The sequence below is a fragment of the Callionymus lyra genome, chromosome 16, assembly GCF_982586985.1.
Source record: "Callionymus lyra chromosome 16, fCalLyr1.hap1.1, whole genome shotgun sequence".
NCBI classification, from domain to species: domain Eukaryota; kingdom Metazoa; phylum Chordata; class Actinopteri; order Syngnathiformes; family Callionymidae; genus Callionymus; species Callionymus lyra.
This window is the reverse complement of record NC_141833.1, coordinates 17,460,927-17,478,287: the sequence shown is the minus strand read 5'-3', so window position 1 is coordinate 17,478,287 and position 17,361 is coordinate 17,460,927. Positions and strand designations below refer to the sequence as shown.

At 40.6% G+C, this 17,361-nt stretch overlaps 1 protein-coding gene across 5 annotated transcripts in view; it reads left to right on the top strand.

Annotated features, from left to right (window-relative positions):
• The window catches only part of kirrel1b (kirre like nephrin family adhesion molecule 1b), an 82,962-nt gene that overhangs the window by 632 nt on the left and 64,969 nt on the right, over window positions 1-17,361 (top strand). The window lies entirely within an intron of this gene.

Below are 17,361 nucleotides of genomic sequence, written 5' to 3'. Positions count from 1 at the left end.
GTGATGCGTTCAGGTGCGTCATTTATATGTGAAAATCAAGGTCTGGAGTTTTGACCTTAATGGTCATTTTTATCAAGACATAAATCTCCTCAAATAATAGTAACACAAACGCATCATTCTTGCAACACAATTATGGCTTTCTATCAATCGTGGTGCGTTCAGGTGCCACTAAAAAACCTTTTGAATAATTGTCAAACGTGCACTCCATCATGTATGACTCAAGCACACACTCAGACAATGGTGCTATTATGATGCAGGTTTCCAGTCATGATGCGTTCAGGTGCTTCTTTTTTTTATGTTTGACTTTGACGGGTATTTAAAAGAAAAAAATGTTGGTAACACAATCAAGACTCTGTGTCCTTCACGGTGCATTCAAGTGCTTCTCTTGTCGATATATTTAATGTATTAGAAAGCACTCTTACATACTTACACACACACAGACGCACAACGTAGGATTTGTGTGCTACACACACACACACAAATCATGTTGGCAACACAATTAAGGCTTTGATTGAATCATGGTGCATTCAGGTGCTTCTCTTGTTGACCTTTTTTTTTTGGTTTAGACAAATCAAGACGCACACAGTTAAATACTTACCCAGTCACAGACGCACAACACATACTTTGTGCACTAGTGTTGAGACACACACTGACACACACACACACACACACAGTACTGGTGCGTTCAGGTGCTTCTTAAATGAGCGTCCGTGTCTGTTTTGTTCTTTTCTTATCGGAACGACAAAGACGTCGTCTTGTCACGACCTCTGGGTTACGTGAATGGATTGTGTGTCCCGACACACAACACAACACACACACAACACAACACACACACACACAAAAAGCTCCCATGATTGATGAGGCTCGTCTGGTCGGGTCACCTCGGTGGCAACACGCATGCGCAGCCACCTTGACTCTCCAATTCGCCGCCGCCGTGACGGCGAACACGTGCACGCCGTGTCAACGAAAAAAAAAAAAAACGCGCACGTGCAAATATTGTCGTCGTTTTCCTTTTCCGACCAGATGGAGACGCGCTCCGTGATCTGGAGGAGAGCGGCCATCACGATTATTAATGCCCCCGTGAATCGATCACTTTTGATGGATGGCGCCTCTTTCCCGGGCGTCGCGTAGCCGCACACACTTGACGGAGAGTGGCAGGGTGAGAGCAAGTGTGTGTGTGTGTGTGTGCGAGAGCCGGAAAATCCAGAGGTGATTAACTGTGTGTGTGTGTGTGTCGGTGTGTGTGTACCTGCGCAGGGGCACCTGGGTCCCCGGTGCCGCCGGCTGCCGGTGTGATGAACCCGAGACGGTGATTCTGTCGGACAGACGGTCAGAAGAGCTCTCGGGTTGTCGGAACGCCGCGACCGCATTTGTGTGGCGGCGTTTTCTCCGAAAGTCCCCCCGGTTTGATCCCGGCGCCGAGTTCCTCTCGAGGCTCTCGAGGCACCGACGTGGAAGACGGAAGACAAAACGCAAAGTGACACTTGCTGCTAAAAACGGACTCGGTTATCGACTGTTTATAAGGAAGGAGAAGTAAACCTAGATGCTCGTGAACTCGTGGAAGAAACTTGGAAGGAATTAGTGTCTAGTAAAGTCTTGCTTGTACTAGTTCTCCAAACTTACTACTGGGTCCTCACTCGTCAATCCAAGAGAAGGTCCCAAACTAGTTCTTGACTCGGTGGGACTCACTCAGATGTGTAGGACTCATCAGTCAGCCTGACATCACTGTATTTAAATGGGATCTGAGACTCATTTATTTACACTCGTTGGAGTCGACTTACTTCGCTTAATATCTCTAATACTAAGTTATTTAAATGACAAGGATTCACTCAGATGTGTTGGACTCACAAAGGTAGATATCGTCTAAATAAAGGGAATCTACAACTCACTTTTTTTATGCACATTACAGTTCAGTTCCTTGCAAGAAAAGATCTTATCCTGTCTAGTAATTTAATTTTCAAGGACTCACTCAGATGAGTAGGACTCAACCATGAGCTAGACATCACTGTATCTGTGATTCACACTCTATAGTCGAGTTCACTTGGGTTTGTTGGACTCCAAATTATTTAGTGATTTCCTGAAATGATTTAAAGTCACTACACTTGACACAAGATGTTCTTCTCCTGGATGTATCAGCGAGTCCTTGAGAAAGAATCGTTGTCGTCTATCTGATTAAAAAAAAAAAAAGAAAAAAAAGAAAAAAGCAGGGACTCGCTCAGATGTGTATGACTCACCAGTCAGTAAGATAGTAAAATAATTAGCCTCTCCGATTCAATTCTTTAAAGTAGAGTCCCTTTCATTAAAAGGCCTCACTCTTATCCATCAATTTGAATGACACTGATTCGGCTTAAAAACAAAGGGGACTCGCTCAGATGGGTAGGACTCACCAGTCAGCTAGACATTGTCTCAAAGATCAAGCAAGTCTGGCTCACATTTTTACAGTCGAGTTCTTTGCTTTAAAAGTTCTGACTCTAGCAGGTTGAATGACAAGGATTCCCTTGGATGTGTTGGACTCAAATTTCTCTCTTGATTTCCTGAAATAGTAAGTCATTTATATTTCTAGAGCACTTTTCTAGACCAGGGTCACAAAGTCGCTACTTGATAAACAAGTTATAGGTCTCGTTGACGTATCGGTGGATTCTTGAGAAGGACTCTTGCTCGTCTAATCAGCTCAAAGACCCACCGGGACTCCCTCAGACGTGTGGGACTCTCAATCGACTCAAGTGAGAAATGCTTCATTTCGAGTCACTCCTCGAGTCGTCGCTGAATGTGGCTCAGCTCTAGACTCGGCTCTGGTCTCACACTGCAGACCGAACCCCTCGAACCCCCCCCCCCCCACCCACACCACCTCTCGACGCCGCCTCAGATTTACGAGCGAGTCCGGCGGCGTCCTGCTGGGCCGCCTAACTGTGTCAGTGTGGTGGAGCATGCATGCGGGCTCCTGTAATTACTATTCCTGCCCGCCGACCGCAGGCCTCCGACCGACCAACTCCATCACGCCGGCGCAGCTGAGACGCTCCTGCGTCGCCGGCACCTGCCTGGCAAAACTGCCCCTTTTTTTTTTTCTTTCTTTTCTCTGCATCCGTCGCTCCCTCGTCTTCTCGCCGTTACCCAGGAGAGTCGCAAAAAAAAAAAGACGCAGAGGTCGACCAAGACAAGAAGGAATATAAAAAAGATCCTCTGAAGTCCATAACAGACGTCTGATATTCACTTTAAAAGACACACATTGTACAAGGAAGTCTTGAGGGTTTCCTGCTCTGATGCCGATTCCCTAAATCTCTCTTCTGGTTCATTCAAGCTCCCTAAAATAGTCCCAAATCCAGTTCTAAAGGGAAGGGACTCATTCAGATATGTAGGACTCACCGGCCTGTTGGTCATTTTTTTGGACCATGTACCAGTTTGGAGTTGATGTGATAGTCACCGAGCCACCTTCGGATAAGTAAATAAATAAATAGATTTCACTGATTTTTCAGGGGATTCTTTTGTCAGTCACGAGCGTCTTCACGTGTCACAGACTAATGTTACTTCATAGAAAATAAAACCTTATTTGAAAAAAAACAAATTTCACTCAGTAATTTATCAATAGAACAATTCCTGGTAACCAATGCTTCACAGAGCAGTACCGGTCCCTGGGTTCAAAGGGTTTGGGGACCCCTGTAGGACTCCCTGGCAAAATGAGCCCCTCTGATTTTTTTGGAACTTCCTTATGTTACTCCGAGTCGAGTTCTGACTTGTGCTTGACCCTCATTGTTATTGCTTTTAAAACGCAATGACAAGGACTCACTTGGACGTTCAGGACTCATTCCACAAACTTCTCGCCAAATACTCTTGTTATGTCAGGAAGTCACAGAAAGAATTTTGTGAGAAAGAAATATACTTGGATATAAAGAGGCAGGAAGACTCGGTAAAGAAAGAAAAAGTCCTACTGAACTAGGGCATCTTGAATAGAGGGGTCTTAAGAGGTCCAGGAAAGACTTGGAAGCTTGTACCAGAATTGGTAAAAAAAAATTGGAGTTTAATATCAGAGATGATATGAGATTGGTTGAGTCTGTTCATTCTTTTGAATCTCTTTTTTTTTAAGAAGCTCCTTTTTTACGGTTTATTCTTTTAATACTTTAACATGTTTTATGTAAATTAAATCGATATATTATCATTGTTAATTTTTTCACATTTTTTTTAAGAATTATGTCTGTTTTTATGTAAAGCACCTTGTGACACTCTTGAAACAGGCTTTACAAATACAATTGCTATTGTAGTTATTATTGTATTAACTTGTAAACCAGGACATCAGCCAATGACTTGGTAAACTAGAACATTTAAATATTGATATTTAAGATGAATAAATAAATAATAACATCAAATATATATATATATATATATATATATATATTTTATAAATTGTATATAGTTATTTTGTGTTATATTTTAATATATAAACATGAAAATATATAATTAAACATTTTTCTATTAAGAATTGACTAACATTTATCGTGTTGCTATTAAACTTCCGACGGCTGGATGGCAGCTGTCATTACGTCCTCCGACGCTAGAGGAACAATGATGACTGAGGACGAGAGGATACAGTGACTCCAGCAGCTTTTAAATCTGATGTTTGGACATATTTTGGTTTAAAAACAAATGAAAGCAGTTACGACTTCAGTCAAGAGTCATGTGGTCTGTAAATTCTGCAACACCAGAGTCAAGTACTCGACAATACTACACATATATCCTTGTTACTACAGTATCACTATATATCGCATTGTTGCCCCTGTATCGTAGTATGTATCGTATCACCAGATTCCAACAACACAACAATGATAACACAACAAAACACAACTTGATAACTCGTTACGATTGGCTCCGTTGCGATCTGCTCTAAATGGTAGTAGAAGAAGTCATTTCCAGTGTGTAGCGGCAGTTGAGACAGTACTACCATGTCCATATTTGCGCAGTCGTAAAGTGTACTTTAAAGCAGTGCGCTTGGAGAAGTGCGCAATTACAATAAAACAACTTGAACTTCATTTGAGACACAGCAATGGTAAAAGATTATTTTGGGTAAGACGGTCCAGTTCGTCGCGTCATCCCGATGCGACCGAGACCAAAGTCCGGGTCGGAAGCTTCTTCGGCTCTTTATCCGAAGAGTCATGAGCGCCAGATAAACGCGCTCGTATAAAACGCCGATTTTACAACGGAGGGAAACAAGCCCATCATTGCGGGGCTCGTCGTGAAGCCGCCAGCGTTGATTGATTCTGTATCTTTAATTACCCTCCGTACAGTTTTCTAGCAGCTGGAGCGGCACTGATGAATATTTCTTCCATGAGTGGCCCGAGGATCAATCAAGCCCGGCCGCCGCCGCCGCCGCCGCACCGCGCCGGCTGAGCCGTAAAAGCCGATATGAGAGCTCCACTGACTCGGCCGCTTTTAATTGGGCGGTAAAATAAAATCCACTTGCAGAACCGTGGACTCTAATGAAGATGATGGGAAGTGGCACGAGGCAGGCGAGCTTCGGGGGTTGGTGCGCGGTTCGATTCCCTGACAGATGACGGATCCGGGTGACGAGCGGTAAATAAATAAAATAATAAAAAAAAACGTAGGACAATAAAAAGCGGCGACGAATCCGATGTGACGTCTGATCTGCTCCGAGATCCTTCGGCTTCTCCAACGTGAGCGTCGGCCGATATTACCGATGACAAGCTTCAATCCGAGCGGCACGTCAGCCCGGATGAACGAGGAGATGGCTGGAGGGAGGGAAGGGAGGAAGGTGAAGGGTTAGATGACAGAATGTTCCGAGGTAATTAGGAATGTTATCGAGGAGGAAAGGAAAGATGGAGGAGGAGAGCGAGGGAAGACGGGGTTTTTGTTTTAAAAGTCATCTACGAGATTCTTCAAAGTTTGTTTTTTCTAAGACGTCGGCAGGAGGAGGAAGATTGTGTCGCTTCAGCTCCTGGTTCTGGGATGAAAGGATCAGATGGAGGACTCGCTTGGATGTGTTGGACTCGATTTGTGACTCAGAAAAATGAACGATGAGAAACGACGTGAAAGACGAGTTAAAAGTCCCTGCGATGGATCTGGATGAGACTCGTTCTTGTCCCGATGATCGACCACGTCTACTCTCGGGTGTGTTTCTGCCCCCTGTTGACCGATCAGTCAAACTACAGAAATATTTGTTTAGTCAAATTCAAAGGATCACAAGTTGTCAAATTCAATTTGGACAGAAGGATTCACATGGATTTGTGACTCAGTAAAATTAGTCATATCGCCGCTACACTCGTATTCGTTCACATGCTCTGAGGTGTGCTAGCGCCCCCTTTGGATTACTGGCATTAGCTACTGCTAAATTAAATGATTTACCTTAATCTTCATTTATCACTTTTATTCTTCCCACATTATTGACATTTTAGTTTTTATTAACTTTTTTAACTTTTATCTTTCTCACATTGGGAAAAGTTTTTTTTAAATTTATATTTTTTAATATAAAATATACATTTATTCTTCTCACATTAAGTAGGACATTTGAGGGTTTTTTCCAAATATATTTCAGATATGCCTTATAATATATATATATATATATATGCCTGAAAATTTGGGAAACTTGGATTTAACTTTTTTTAAGTAAGATGTACCTTAATTCTCACATTACGAAATTTGAGTAAATCGACCTACAGTAATTAAAAATAATATTAAGAACAATATTATACTGCTGTCAATCCATCAGGTTTCTCCAGTTATGAGCCGCACTTGAATTTGGAAAGTTATCGCTAAACTTTATGGCAAAATTCCATAAACGTCGTTAATAAGGAGAAAATAAACTTCCGGCTTTCAAATTAAGAGCATCAGCGCAACGTTCTTTTTGATATCCTTTTATTTATCTTGGTCTTTACTGTTTAAAATCCACATTTTAAATCTTAAAAATATATATATATATATATGTATTAGATAAGTTGGATTGTTTAAGAAGAATTTAGCTTGAGATTGTTGCCCAAAAAAAACAAAAAACAGTTTGAGGACTTGCTTGGATGTGTTGGACTCGATTTGTGACTCAGCAAAATGAACGATAAGAAACGACGTCAAAGACGATGCGAGTCAAAAGTCCCTGCGATGGATCTGGATTAGACTCGTACCACGACCACGTCTACTCTCGGATGTGTTTCTGCCCCCTATTGACCAATTTGTCAATTAGTCAAACTACAGAAGGATTTGTTTAGTTATCAACGATCCGTCAGCCTTGATATCCTTTTATTTATCTCGGTCTTTACTGTTTAAAATCCACATTTTGAATCTTTAAATGTTTATATATATTTATTAGATCATTTTGATTGTTTAAAAATAATTTAGATTGAGATTGCCCCCCCCCCCCCAAAAAAAAGACAGGTTCCCTGACACTAGCCACTTTTATGCTAAAACACTAAATTATGCATGAACGCCGCAAACAAGTGTCACATAAACGCCTTTTAATGTAAGAAAACTGATTACATTTTAGAGTTATAACTGAGATTTGAAGATTTATAGCATATATAATGTGGAATTTTGTTCATTTGTTCGTCTCTCGGAATCAAACTTGGACGTGAAACCCATGTTTAATTCATTTAAAGTTTTATGTTTCGCCGTGAATTGTATCAGAACTATATTTCAATATAGATTGTTGTGTGAATACAGTTTTAATTTATAACCTCAGGCGAAACAGCCGGGCTGAATAAAACCCCCTATAAAAGATTTGAAGGTGTTCCACAGAGGTGAAGAAAGGAGGCAGAGATGGAAGGAGCTACAGCAGGAGGTGGAAGCAGAGATTTATGTGCAGAGCAGCTGCAGAGGGAGACGACCGGCCTATAATAGATGGGACTCTCCTGGGAGAACGGGCCCCGAGTTTTCCAGGCTTTTCCAGCATATTTCAGCGCCGCCACTGCAGTGCACAAAGAAGCGCCGCCCTCCGGAAAAAAAAAACCTCGACTCCCGACGAGCGCTCAATAAAAGTGATAAAAGGCTGGAAGGAACCCTCCTTCTGCCTTTTTTTTCTTTATTTTATTTTCGGCGAGAACCCACACTGGCCTTTTTCTCTCTCCACGGAGTCGCTTTCAAAGAAACACAGACATCAAGTGCGAGCGCTGAAAGAGCTTCTTCTTTTATATGAAGAAAAGATGTCAGCGGATCAATACGCACAAGTTTGCGCGTCTGGGCGCGAGGAGGTGAGGCCGGGATTGAATGGGCCTCCCACATGAAATCCATCCGCAGACGTCCCGAGGAATGAGAATGAGAAATTGTTCAGCGCCGTGAATGGAATCAATCTGATCCATTACAAGGTCGCGATCACGAGCTTTTCCCTTTTGTCTTTGCGCCGGGATTAGTGTGTGTGTTAGTGTGTGTGTGTGTGTGTGTGTGTCAGACCCCGGAAATCCTTCTAAATCAGACTCTTTATCGACTTCCATTCATTTACTCCACGTTGCATCACGTCGTCTTTTTTATTTTTCATCTTTTTTCCTCATTGATTAGTAATGTCTGTCTCATGACTTTCTGACATTATTTTGAATTCAATTTTCTGCTCATATTCATACTTTCTACTCGGAGTACTTCCTCTAATTGTATATTTAGTAGATTTTTACCCACTTCTCAATTATTAAAAAATAAAATTGAGTTTTTCCAAGTGTCTCTGATGAACTTTAAAAATCGTTGAGGGTTTTTTTTTTTGGAGTTAAACCTGTGCAACCATATGAGCGACTCAGGTCTGTAGGATTCATTCTGTACTGCATCACAGGTCATTTGTATTTTGAGTGACAGTTGGACTCACTTCTTTTGGAACCAGGAGTGATTGTGTTTTAGTGACTCATCTCTCTGACTCACTTCCTCATGACTCACTCGGCTCAGTTATTGAGCAAATTTTGGTTTTCTCCGATCATTGAAGTCACATTCCCAATGACTCATGAGTCAGATGTGTGGGACTCGATATTTACTGAACTGAGTTCTGGATCCTCAAGAAGGATCCGCTTCTGATGAAACTGTATCGATTCACAGAGACTCACACGGACGTGTTGGACTCATCTTTCACATAAGTCTCTTCTTTCTTGCTCTGTATTCTCGGGGTCTGGATGCAGAAGACTCGTTCTGATCTGTGGGACTCAATAACTCAACAACTGAGTTCTGAATCCTCAGGAAAGAATCACTTTAGGGGGAAGTGTTGTCGTTTCACTGGGGTCTGTTGGACTCATCTATCCTATAGGTTTGTTTCTGTTTAAAATTTCAAAATATCCGTTATTTACTCACTCTGATATGTGGGACTCTTCTGCATACGAGTACTACTTGTATATTTAAAGACAAAGTTGAGTCAGTTGTGTGGCTCTAGGACTTGGTCTGATGTATGGGACTCAATATTCACTGAATTCAGACTCGCCTCATGCTAAATTAGTAAACAGTTCTGAATCCTGAAGAAGAAATAACTTTACGGGTCGCTGACACTCACATGGACTTGTTGGACTCGCAAAACCTATAAGTCTGTTTCCGTCTGTACTTTAAAGAAAATCTCACAATATCATGAGCCTTCTGAAATCCATGTTTGTGCTCTATCAGTTGGGATTGTTTGGTTCTGGATGCAGAAGACTCACTCTGATCTGTGGGACTCAATATTTTACTGAGCTCAGACTCACCTCATGCTAAATTAGTAAACGATTAGAGGGAAGCTTTATCGGGTCCCTGAGACTCACAAGGATCTGTTGGACTCATCTATCCCATCATTCTGTTCTTTCCTGCCCTGGATTCCTTGTTGAGGACTCACTCTGATGTATGGGACTCAATCTTTACTGAATTCCGACTCGCCTCATGCTAAATTAGTTAATGTGGGTAAGAATCCTCAAGAAGGAATCACTTTAGGGGAAGCTGAGACTCACAAGGAATTTGTTGGACTCATCTCTCCAATAAGTCTGTTTCTGTCTATACTTTACAGAAGATTACACAATGTGAGCTTTCTGAAATCCATGTTTGTGCTCTATCAGTTGGGATTGTTTGGTTCTGGATGCAGAAGACTCACTCTGATCTATGGGACTCAATATTTTACTGAGCTCAGACTCACCTCATGCTAAATTAGTAAACGATTAGATCTCTGAATCCTCGAGAAGTAATAACTGTAAGGGAAGCTTTATCGGGTCCCTGAGACTCACAAGGATCTGTTGGACTCATCTAGCCCATCATTCTGTTCTTTCCTGCCCTGGATTTTTCTTTGAGGACTCACTCTGATGTATGGGAAAAAATATTTACTGAATTCCGACTCGCCTCATGCTAAATTAGTTAACTGTGGTAGGAATCCTCAAGAAGGAATAACTTTAGGGGAAGTTGAGACTCACAGGGATCTGTTGGACTCGTCTGTCCCATAAATCTGTTTCTGTCTGCACTTTACAGAAGATTTCACTCTGTTATTTGTAAACGCTTGATGTATATTTTGAGATAAAGTCAAGTCTGCCGTGCGTCTGTAGGACTCGGAAGTGAGTCGAAGTACCATAAGAACAGGCCGAGGCAGCTTTGATTCAAGTCTCCTGATGTTTGTAATTCAATTAAAGCAAAGTTCTTCTTCAGCTGCTGGATAAGTTTGTTTCCTAATCGTTTCTTTGAGCAGACGACTGCATTACAATCCTAATCCTCATTTTACACTCCCTGCAGACCCACGATCCACTGACTGCACCACTTTTGACTTCACTTCCACAGGATCCTCTACTTTATCTTCTGGTGCTCCAGGACCATTCTCTCGCTCCCTCTCTCTCTCTCTCTCTTTGAAATCTTAATTCTACTCTTTATCTCCGCTCCTCTGCTGGATGGAGTGATGGAGACGCCGAGGCGGCAGCTTGATGACGGAGATGATGGACCCGGCGATTTGGCGCCCGATGAAAGAGCGTATCCGTCGCCTCTTCGCCGGGGTTTGTGTTTCCGTCCGTCGGTCCGTCTCCTCCATTTTAATTCCAGCCGATAAGGATCGGGCGCCGATAAAAACGCGCTCGGTGTGATGAGGCGAGGAGTCGCCGGTGGTGATGAGAGAGGACACACACACTTCGCTATCTCCTCGAAAAGCCTGGCTCGCCCGGGCGTCGGGCGAGATAAGGCGAGCGTCGCTCTCAGTGGCGGCGCCGAGCGGCGGACGCTCCTGTCTCCGGTCGCCATGGCAGCAGATGAAGTTCTGATGTTGGCGACGGTGTTTGCACAGAAGAAACTTGTGTTTTACTTGTCAAACCTTTCTTCGTAGGGGTGTGTATTGGCAAGAATCTGGCGATGTATATGTCACGATACAGGGACAACCATACAATAATATATAGTGATAGTGTAGTAACAAGGATATATGTGTAGTATTGTCGAGTACTTGACTCTGGTGTTGTAGTATTTACAGACCACATGACTCTTGATGAAGTCGTAACTACTTTCATTTGTTTTCAAACCAAAATATGTCCAAACATCATCTTTAGAAGTTGCTGGAGTCACTGTATCCTCTCGTCCTCAGTTGTAACTGCTTTCATTTGTTTTCAAACCAAAATATGTCCAAACGTCAGCTTTAAAAAGCTGCTAGAGTCACTGTATCCTCTCGTCCTCAGCCAGGATCTCGCGGGATTTCATTGTTCCTTTAGCTGCGTAAGACGTAACGACTGCTGCCACCTAGCGGCCGGAAGTTTATTCGCGACGCAAAATTGAAGAAATGCTGTGAATATTTAATTGTAAATAAATATTCAAATAATCTTATTCCATATACTATTTATTGACATTTAAACAATAAAACAACCAAAATATGATTTGAAAGCCAAAGAAAAAAAATCGTATTTCTATATCAATACAGTGCTGTTTAGTATAAATACAGTAGCAGAAAAAGATATTGTGATATTTAAGTGTCTTTTTAGATATTTTTTTTAAAAAGGGCAATAGGATATTATTTAACTTAAAACACATTTTATTGAACCATTCTTTTCTTTTAAAATGTCCAAAATATTTTATTAAAAAATAAAAGAAATTGATCAAATTTAAGATTTTTGATATGAAAAATTAAATAATAATAATAAAATATATATTTTTACCTATATTATGGAACCATTAAAGCACCAACAGTTTCTGTGGACAAGTTTGGAGACGTGGAGAAGACAAAGTTTGGACAAAGAATATGTGAGACGCCAAAGAGAAAAAAACAAGACTGAAGTTCATGCTGAAAAATGCAGATTAGAGGTGAAGAGCCTGCAAATATAAACAACTCTCTGGCTCCGGAACATCTCGCCCACCGTCCACCCCGAGGCGGCGGTGACTTGGAGAAGTTTTGAGGAATTGAATTGTTTTCAAGGCTGGAGAAAGAGAGAGAGAAAGAGAGAGAATAAAAAAATAGTCTGAGATAAATGTCCTCGAAAAAAAAAAAAAAATGGAGCTGCTGAGAAAGACCTGGGTGTTGTGATGAAATGCACTGAAAGTGTGTGTGTGTGTGTGTGTGTGATTCCTTTGAACAGTGGAGCCATTCAAGCTGTGTGTGCGTGCGAGTGTGTGTGTGTGCCAATCACACACTATATTGAGACGACTGAAAGGGAAATAAAAGAAAAGGTCTGCTGCTCACTCACTCGTGAGGGGGGGAGAGAGAGAGGTGGTGTGTGGGAGAGCGAGGGAGCAGGGGAGCACCGGCGAGCTTATTGGAGTGAGCGGCGAGAGAAACAGATAATTTCTCTGCTCTTCTTTTTTAAATAAGTCTGTTTCTATAGCAACCGGCCGCTGGAGGAGGGAGGGAGGGGGGAGTCGGGGTGCACCAGAGGGATGGGGGGGAGGAGAGAGGAGGTGGTTGGGGGGTGGGGGGGCGCCGCGGTGATGATGCTGGAGCTGGGGAGTCGCCATAGCAACGGCCGAGGAGGGAGAAAATGGAGAAACTTAAAAAAAAAAAAAAATAGATTAAGAGGGAAATGTTGGGAGGAAACAGATGAATTCATGGAAGATGAGTCTGGATTTCTTCGAGCGACTTCTGCTGAATGGATTCGCACATGGATTCCCCCCCCACACTCCCTCAGGGTCCGCATCACAGAGGTCCAGACTTCCCTCTCTCCAGAAACCTCCTCCATCCCTTCCACGCATGAGGGGCTTCACATCTCCAGCTCCGACCCGGGGCCTCCTCCTCCTAGTGCGACACCTCGTTCTTTTAGAGGAGCAGTGGTTCTACTCCGTGTCTCTCCTGGATGACAGAGCTTGTCAGAAGAACCCACAGAGAGAGCTCTCGATTATTGTCACTACTGAGCTAATGACCACATTCGAAACTGACATCTTTTTTTTAAAGTCAGGCTCAGATGCGCAGATTTGTCTTTTCAACGTATATATTTAACATTTAATATTGATAAAAATGTATTTACGTTTATATTTTTTTTACATTTAAGTCATCAGAGAAATTTGACTAACTAACGTTGAAGAGATTTACCTTTTATGAAAATTAATAAAATATATTTTAAATAATAATAGTCGAGTAAATATTAAATAAATCGTTTTGAAAAATGTATATACATTTCCATATTGTTTACTTTCATTAAAAGCGTAAAGAAAAATGGGTTATTTTATCAATTCATACTAAATTTATTTAATTTTATTAACAATAAACGAAAAATATATGTAATTTAACTATCAATGGTTGATCAAATATAAACTTTTTTAATAAATGTAACATATATTATTATATATTTAATTTTTTCATTATAGAATTAAGAAAAAAACAAAACAATTTAATTCATAGTACAATTACATTTTACCATATCCTTTTAAATTAAAATGTAGTTCTAAATGTATTAAATAAAACATCTGTCATAAAAAAAAAACATGTTTTTTATTTTCTCGAGGCTTTCGTTGGGGATGTTTTTCGAAGCGTTGGAGTCCGACGTTTGAAAGCTGGTGTGAGTCAACACGCTCGCACGTTATCGCCTCCAGCTAGTTCCCCAGATAACAAGTTTCCCCGTCAGCCCTATAAACTGCCCTTTAAACACGGGCGCCCGGCGCATCGTAAGTTTGGGCCGAGGAGAGGGGAAAAAAAAAAAAAAAAAGTAATCACGCTGCCAAACACTGAAGCGGAGAGATAAGCGGCGGGCGGCGAGGTGATACCGCTGAACTCCAGAAGTGGAGATATGAGCTGCAGAGATGATAGCGGCGGCCGCCTGATTGTCCATTCGCAGCTCTTGACCACACATGACCTCCATCACTGAGGGCGAGGCGGCGATGAGAAAGTGGGAGACCGACTTCCCGGAGAGAGGCGATTGATTGGAAGCCACGGAGTTCAGACAGAAGCGGCCGCTCAGGACTCCATCTGCTCCGAGCTCGGCGGGGATCTGGAGTAAGAGCAGTCGAGGGTCAGATTCGGTGTCCGGACTCTCGGAGAGTATTTGTGGTCGGCAGAAGAAATGTTGTGTGTGAGGGGAAAATTAAACCTCAAGAGTCGCTCCTCGAGCGCTAGCGATGCTAACATCTGTTACAATGGAGCCAATGCTAACGTAAACTAGCTTAGCGAACATTTTTTTATTTTATTTTTATTTATGTTAAAAAAAAACAAAAAAAAACGAAATGAAGTAACGTTTTTTTTTAAAGCACCTTTCCAGACCAGGGTCACAAAGCACTTAAACAATCAAAAACAATACACAGTTAAAATATACATTTTAAAAGGTCAAGACACAAACAACAAACACAGGAGTCTCAGAAAATCAGGGAAAAGCACAAATAAAAAAGTCTTCAGATGTTTCTTAAAGGAGTCAGTAGATCATCAAACACAGAGATGGTTCCAAAGCTTAGGATCAACAGTCTGGAAGGATTTCTCTCCTCTGGTCCTGAACCGTGTTCAGGAACCATCAGTAGATTCTGATCCACAGACCTCAGAGCCCGAGCTGGGGTGTAAGTCTGGATCAGAATCTACTGATGGAACGTCTGACCATGAATAGATCTGTAAGTAAGAACCAGAATTTTAAAGTTGATCCTGAAAGAAACTGGGAGCCAGTGAAGAGTTTTAAGGATCGGAGAAATGTGAGTTCTTCTACTAGAGCGGCTCACAATTCAGGCTGCAGAGTTTTGTATGAACTGCAGGCGAGACACATCCTTCTTGTTTAGACATGAAAATAAACTGTTACAATAACACCGCAACAAAAGATAAAAATGACTTTGTAGTGAATATTTTATAAGAACATTTTATCATAATATAAAGCATATGAAACAGTTAAAAGAAAATGCTGGAAAAAATTAACAAAAATATTTTAAAAGTAAACAAAACATTTTCACACCCTTTAAATGTCAGAACTATATCATTTGCAATTTATTACATTTGTCCAACCATCAGTTTGAGCTGGAGTCGGCTGTATCCTCTCGTTCTCAGTCATCGCCTGAATCTGGTGGAGTTTTATTGTTCCTATGGCTGTATAGGACGTAATGACCGCTGCCATCTAGTGAACAGATGTTTTATTGCAACACAAAAATTAACAAACGCAATGAATATTTGTGTGTTAATGTGAATTATTTTAATCCACCCTCTCGTTGAAATATAAACCATAAAAGAACCATCATGAAAACAAAATATGATTTCAAAGATGAAAAAACAATATCTTGATATTTAAGTGTATTGTTATTTTCTCACACCAATACTCCTTGGCTAAGGTAATTATCCCTTAAATTAAAATATAAAATATAAATGACTTATATTCTATATTATTCATCCCAAATAATATATATTTTGTTTTACATTTTCACAAATGTAAAACAAAAAAAACATAGAAAAATAGTGACACTAACTAGAATACAAATATTTAAGATTATGGAAAGCAATATTTAAAAATAAATATACTGTATATATTTAGATTTTTTTTTTTTTAAAGGTCTTGTGAAATATTGTTTATACTGTAAAAAGTTATAAATGAAAGACTGATTTGAAATTTCTAAAAGATAAATAATGAAGTTATGAAAAATAAAAAATAAAAAGTAAAATAACTTAAAAACTAATATTTTCTAAAAATAATTTAATCAATTTTCATTATGAATACAAAGGTAAGAAAAAGCTAATTGTTAGCTATGTATATATATATATATAATTGATACTACAATATTTGTTAATAATAATTAATAGTAGATAAAAAACATCATGTTTTTAATCTGAAAAAATTAAAACTCGGTGTAAATTGGAGTTTCAGGAAGAACACGAGCGTCAAAAGTTTTCCGTCTGACTCCGAACGCGTCACGAAAAAGAACCTTCATTTCAAAGAGAAGCCTTTACTTGATCAATCTTCTCTCCTCCGACTCTGAAGTCTTGTGTGGGTGCGATGACTTCTGATCCTCAGACGAGTCGGAGCCTTTTAACGGTTCCCACTCGGCTGACGTGAATCATCTCCGGCGTAACAGCAGGACTCCGATCCTCCGCAGCAGCGATTTGACGCGGAGTCGACGGCTCGTTATCGAGGCGCTGACACGGTTGTAACGATGTGGGGGACGATCACTGATCTTATCAAGGATCGCTCTTCACGGCGTCTCAGGTCGCACAACAACACACCGGCGTCACAACGAGTCAACACACTCAACGCGCCAGCGAGTCTCTGAACAACGACGACGATCTAACCTGAACAAAACAACTATTGACCTGAGTGTCAAAGAACACACTGACAAACACTTATAAACACAACGTTTAACACAACAGTCAACAACTAACCATCAAAACACCCACAACATCTTTCACACTTTGTTTTTTTTTCCGCACAAGTGAAACACTAGACGCACAAATGTATAGTTATACATCTTAACACAACAGTACATGTCTAAACACAACAACGAATCTCTCGACACACAAGTGAATGTGTAAATACAACCGAGATCTTTAAACACAATAATTAGTCTCTAAACACAAAAGTGAATCTCTAAACACAGCAGTGACTCTCTAAACACAACAACAGATGATTAAACAGGTGAGTCACTTAACACAACAATGAATTAAAAAACAAAACAATGGATGTCCAAACAACAATTAATCAATAAATGCAGCAATGAATTAACACATTAACAAATAATCAACAAACACAACAGTGAGTCTCTAAACACAACAGGGAAAACCTTAACACAACAGAGAACCTCTAAACACAATAAGGAATCTCTAAACACAAAAAGGAATCTCTAAACACAACATTGACTCTCTAAACACAACAACAGATGATTAAACAAGTGAGTCACTTAACACAACAATGAATCAAAAAACAAAACAATGGATGTCTAAACACAACAATTAATCAATAAACGAAGCAATGAATTAACACATTAACAAATATTCAACAAACACAACAATGAGTCTCTAAACACAACAGATAATCTCTAGACACAACAGCGAATCTTTGAACACAACAGTGACTCTCTAAACACAACAATGAACCTCTA